The sequence below is a fragment of the Dendrobium catenatum genome, unplaced genomic scaffold (assembly GCF_001605985.2).
Source record: "Dendrobium catenatum unplaced genomic scaffold, ASM160598v2 original_scaffold_194949, whole genome shotgun sequence".
Taxonomy (NCBI): Eukaryota; Viridiplantae; Streptophyta; class Magnoliopsida; order Asparagales; family Orchidaceae; genus Dendrobium; species Dendrobium catenatum.
The window spans coordinates 22,005-27,765 of record NW_021513367.1 but is presented as its reverse complement, the minus strand read 5'-3'; the positions used below and the strand labels follow the sequence as shown (position 1 = coordinate 27,765).

At 31.0% G+C, this 5,761-nt stretch overlaps 1 non-coding gene across 1 annotated transcript; it reads left to right on the top strand.

Moving 5' to 3' along the window:
• The first annotated feature begins 1,417 nt into the window (after positions 1 to 1,417).
• Positions 1,418 to 1,490, top strand: TRNAK-UUU. The gene has a single exon. It is a non-coding gene; the product is annotated as a tRNA-Lys (tRNA).
• The last annotated feature ends 4,271 nt before the right edge of the window (positions 1,491 to 5,761 follow it).

The window sequence follows — 5,761 nt, the reverse complement described above, 5'->3', positions numbered from 1 at the left end:
TAAAACCCATTGGTTGTATTAGGATTAGGTCCATGTCTCCCTGACCCAACCTTTTCTCCAATACCACATAACTTGACCTAGTGAACACATTGAGGACTCTAGGATGTCTTAGGTGACCCATACACAAATTAACTCACCTAGATCAAAATAAATTTAACATGGATAGCACATGGCTCATTATTAGTTAAACAAGTTATCATAGACATACCATTATCCAATATGGCTCATTTAGGTCAATCCATCCTAACCCTAATCCCATGCCCCCATTTGGTATATATAACACAAGTTAGAACCACAGATATCATGGACACATGTGATGACCAATTAGGATTGTAAGTCTAACCTAAGTGCTTAAGACCTATGCAAAGCCCTAATCCAATTTGGCCCTTAATCATTAGGTGATTTTAGGCCCATTAACCTAAGCCCTAATTTACTAACACTATAAATATGTATCACTCTCAAGTACAAAAGCTAAATCTCTATCTACTTGTTTACTCAAAATAAGAATAATATTTTTTAGGGATTTTGAATAAAAGAGAGATAAAATATTAATGTGGAAAGTCTATAAAAAAATCTAGAGCTACGCTCCAAGAAGCATCTCAATAATTTGTCTATGAACTTCTTCAGGGAGGATCAAAATCAATGCAATTTAATTTATAACTTTTAACATTGAAATTTATGATATATAGCCTTTTATTCTAGCTATGCTGTGAATTGAAGCAATCTCCATTATGTTTAAAAGGAGTATATATTGTCCTAAGAGGATAGGAAATATATCATGATAATAGAATAAGCGAGATGATGTGTAACCATTGATTAAAGGAGATTGTTATATCTCCTAGCTCATAGTTACTATTAATAATAGTGACAAAAGACACAAAGATCAATCATTTTTCAAGAACAATAAATAAAAACACCTTTACTTAAATAAATTTGTATGCACAAATAACTAATATGATCGAACCATATCAAGAATCAGCATGTAAACAACTATTTTTTTTTTGTTCGATCTAACCATATCATAAAAACTTTTAATTGATCACTTAAATATGTTATATAGGTGAGAGCCTTCCTGTCAATTGTTAGAGCTAAAATCAACTATCATATTTTTTATTTTGTCTTTAAAATCACTTTTTAGCAACTTCTTACTGTATAATTTTTTGAATGTTAATAATCAGTTTCTTTTACAATTCTACTAAAAAAATTAATTTTTATCATCACCAATAATATTAGTAATAACAATCGTCTCCTTATTGTGTGGATATTCTAAAACTATAATTGTTACATAATATATATAAGACGATAAGTTTTAATTGCGTTAGATCAATAGAAAATATTTTTAAACATAAAAAAAAAATATATTTTAGGTAAAAAATAAATTATATTAGTATTTTTCTATTTTTCAATTACAACAGCTGCCGTCTTAGCTCAGCTGGTAGAGCGCATGGCTTTTAACCATGTGGTCGTGGGTTCGATTCCCACAGACGGCGTTTTGTAATAATTTCAACATTTCATTAATATATGTAAATCTTTCCTCATTTATATTTTTCTTTTCAATGTTGACCTTACTGATTTCATCATGATATAAGGGCATATATGTAAAACTTAAGTTTAATTATTACCAATACTATTTGGCTAGTAATTCTTTTTTTATATAATTTTGATCTTTCTTTCTTTTCTTTTTTTAAATTAAAAATCATCAAGCCTCTTTAAATCGCACTCCTTTTAGGTACCAAGCCCCTTCACAACATAGCCATTTCATCTTCAGATTAATAGAATGTTAAGCCTTGACTCTTTTGATTTCGCGTTTCTTTAGTTCCTGTTCTTGCTTAGGTATTATCATCGAGAAATGATCATTTCTTCTTTGGCTTTGCGAGAGAGAGTAATAAGCATCTTCACAACATAGTCATTTTTTATATTTCTTTTTTTTTTATATATATACATAACAACAACAACGTAGTTATTTCTTCTTCAACTTCGCGTGTAAAATGGATGACAGAAAGAGTCCCAAAACAAGTTTCTTCACCTTCTTCTATGGCACCTTTTCACGATGTAGTCATTTCTTCTTCAGCTTCACGTGAAGAAAAGTTTTGAAAGAGTCATTAAAGAAGCTGCCTAGTCCCCATCTTTGTCGGATCGGAAGTCAAAAAAAGAGCTTGCCACATGCTTCATGCGAAGAAGAATTTTGAAAGGTTAACTAGATATTATATTTATAAATAGAGAGATTTACATACATATCATCATATACTATTCTATTTACATATTTAACACTTAAAACTCTATTATTACATACATACCACTCATAGTTTATTTTCATATAAAATATGAGTGATAGAAATGAAATATATAAGTGGTAGGAAGGAAATATGAAATAATGGCATATTTGATATTAAAATATTATAGGGTGGCTATGTTGCACCGATACGGATATGGCAACACGGATACGACACGATACAGATACGGGACATGTCAATTCTTAAAAATACAGGATACGGCACGGAGACAACATTATAATTTATAAATCATACATAAAAATTAAGAAGCAATCAAAACATAATATTTGAAATTACAAAAAAAATGACAACAAAATCATTTGTAGCCTTGTAGCTTATAATATCAAAATATAAGTAATCATTAAATGTCTAGTAGTACAACAAAAGCATAAACATAAACTATCTAGCACATGAAGTTTCAACTATTCAATAGAAGGAATGATATAATTATCTTCTTCATTGGTTTGTCTTTGAACTTCCATATCATCTTCAATAAATATCGTAGCTTCTAATTCAGGCTCATCAAGTGAAAGATTAATAATTTTTAATATTTTCATATCATCAAGGGACTCAAATCCATCTAGGAAATGAGAGAATCTTGCTCGCAAATGCGGAAGTAAATACGACATGTCTTTTTTTTTCGGATTTCTTTTTGTTTTTCAATGGACACGCGTATTGGATATGCGTGTCCTTTTGAAATTAAATAGTATTTTAATTGGATACGACTTTGACGTATCAGACACGTATCGGTGGAGTATCGGAGGTGTATCCGTGTATCGATGTGTCGGATACAACATGCCTTCATAAATAGGTGTATCGGTGCAACATAGTAGGGTTGTATGTATGTAATATTAAAATTTTTTGTGTTAGATATATAAATATGACGATAAAAAGTGGTATGTATGTAAATTTCGCAAAATATGGATATGTTAACGGCGTGCTAATTTTATTTTGATTCCATTTCAACTTTTTAAAAAGTAAGTATAAATATATTATTTGATTTTTATATTTAGATTTTTTTTTACCTTAAGGGTGGGGAAACTACGAAGTCCGATATAAAAAACACCAATTGAAATAACACATTTAAAATAGAAAAATACTCAAATAATTTACACAGCTTCATAATCGATGATTACATTTTGTTATTATAAACTTTACTGTCTATAGCTTATTTTTAAGAAAATATAACGTTTATTTCCCTTTTTCAATATGAGATTATACAATTTCTTCACAAGGTAAAAGTTATGGTTCATAAAAATAAAGTAATTAATTAGCAAAGATTAGGAGACTATAAGTTGTCAGGTAAATATTTCAAAGAATGTCCATCATAAAAAATTGCCATAATATTACATCATAACACTTGTTGTGAAGGCTCAGCTATGTGCATTGTTAAATCCAACACTTAAATTACAAGTTCAAACTCCTATGATTAAGCCTTCATTTAGGATAGTTTTATTACTGCTTTGCTTTTCAGATCACCATTATATTTTTATTTGATCGCTACTTTTTGATTGTTTTCGATACGTTTTTGTACTAGGAAGATACTATCTATAACAACTTTAAAAAAAGTTATTTCTTCATAGCAGCTTTACAACCATATTTATGAAAAGCTCTAGCTGTCCCAAATGGACCCTATTGGTCAATCAAATTGATTTGTGATGGTGGAAAATGCAATTTTATCATATTCAATTAGATTATTTTTTGTTGAACAAATTTTAATCATGATGGGGTTTAAAATTATTGAACATATCTTTAAGATGAGCGTAATATATAAGAGCGTAATATATAAGAGAGTCTTAAATGAAAAAAACATATATCCTGAATTTAATCTATGATAAAATAAAAAATTAAAATTGTTTAAAATAGTGTAATATTTAAATATCAATGAATAATATTACAATTATCTCAAAATAAATTTAATAATTTTGAAATTCATCTTGATTAAAGAAAAACTTCTCATTTTTTTCTTCCAAGAAAATTGCTCTAAAGTGGCAAGCTCAACCCACTAATTTTTAGAAGCTAATGTGAAAAAATTCCTTCCTCTTGTCATGAATAGTTGCTTTCTTCAGAAATTATTCTGTGCGGAATCCGGTTATAGAGCTGTGTTTGGATGCTTACGTGGAAAGTTAAAAGTCCGCGATATTTATTTGACTTGCGTATTGATTGAGTATTTATTGCATATTTGTTGCGTAAAATGTGTGTATTGATTGAGTATTTTATTGCGTATTTGTTGCGTATTTATTGAGTATTTGTTGCGTATATGTTGCGCATTTTCTGCTTAATTACTGCTTATTTGTTGCGGATTTTTCTTCGTCTGCAGTAAGTCCGAAAAGACAAACGGGTCGGGTAAGAAGACAAATGAATATCCCAACTTTCCACGTAAGCACGCCACGTGTAATGATTTTACTGGCATCCGAACACAGCTCTATAACAGGATTCAGCACAAAATAGTTTCCAGGTTGACCCGCCAATCCGTCGGGTCAACCCGAACCTGACCCGTTTTTTCAAACGGGTCGAATCCGGGAACCCGAACCCAACAGTGTTATTCAAAATTTCCTAACTCAATTATTTCATTTGATCTTATTCAGTACAAATCATATTGCTCTTTGATTGCCATATATAGGTACAAGTTTGGACTTCATTGCTTTATTATTTTATGTGGATGCCATTATAATTACAAGACCATCTAAAGGCGCCACTATATTTTTAAAAATCTTCGTACATACTCATTTGTAACTCATATATCTCGATAAGTTAAAATATATTCATGAGCTCGAAATCTAATAATCCCATGGATCCAAACAAACTAATGACTCGTGGATCCAAACAACAAATTAAACGCTTCCTTGAAAAACTAGTTTGCATATTCTGCGTCTTTTTTGGACACTCAATGATTTCTTGAAAAGCGAAAAAGTAAAAGATCATTTCAAGAACTTATGCATAAGTCAAATATCGAGCACTTGTAGCCATACTGAGGGCATCTCCAACCGAACGTCAAACGAGTGTTTGGCGTCATTCCTTCGCTCTAGCCGAACGTCAAAAAATCCTCCATTTGCTTGCGGGTGTTGGCGTTGCACTGTTCACCCACGCCATTTTTCTCTGTCAACCGGAAAAATGCGGGAAAGGAGAAGGGTCGTTACCTTGGCGCAGAAGCAAAAAAATGGCGTTGGATTGGAGCAGCACCACGCCATTTTTGTTTTTTGCGGTATTTTGACGTGAAAAATAGAGTTCTCGGTTGGAGATGACCTGAGCGAGTTAGTTTTTATTGATATGCTTCTACATGATTTTCATATAAAGATAGTAGGATGCACCGTCCTTTTTGTGACAATCAACTCACATCGCCACAAATCTAATGTTACGTACATGAACAAACACTGGCGGAACCATTTGGCTGTTAGCCCCCCCCTCAAAAAAAAAATAAAATTTTTTTAGAAGAGTAAAAAAAAAAAAAAAAATTAGGAGAGAAAAAAAAAATTTTTGCCTCTCCT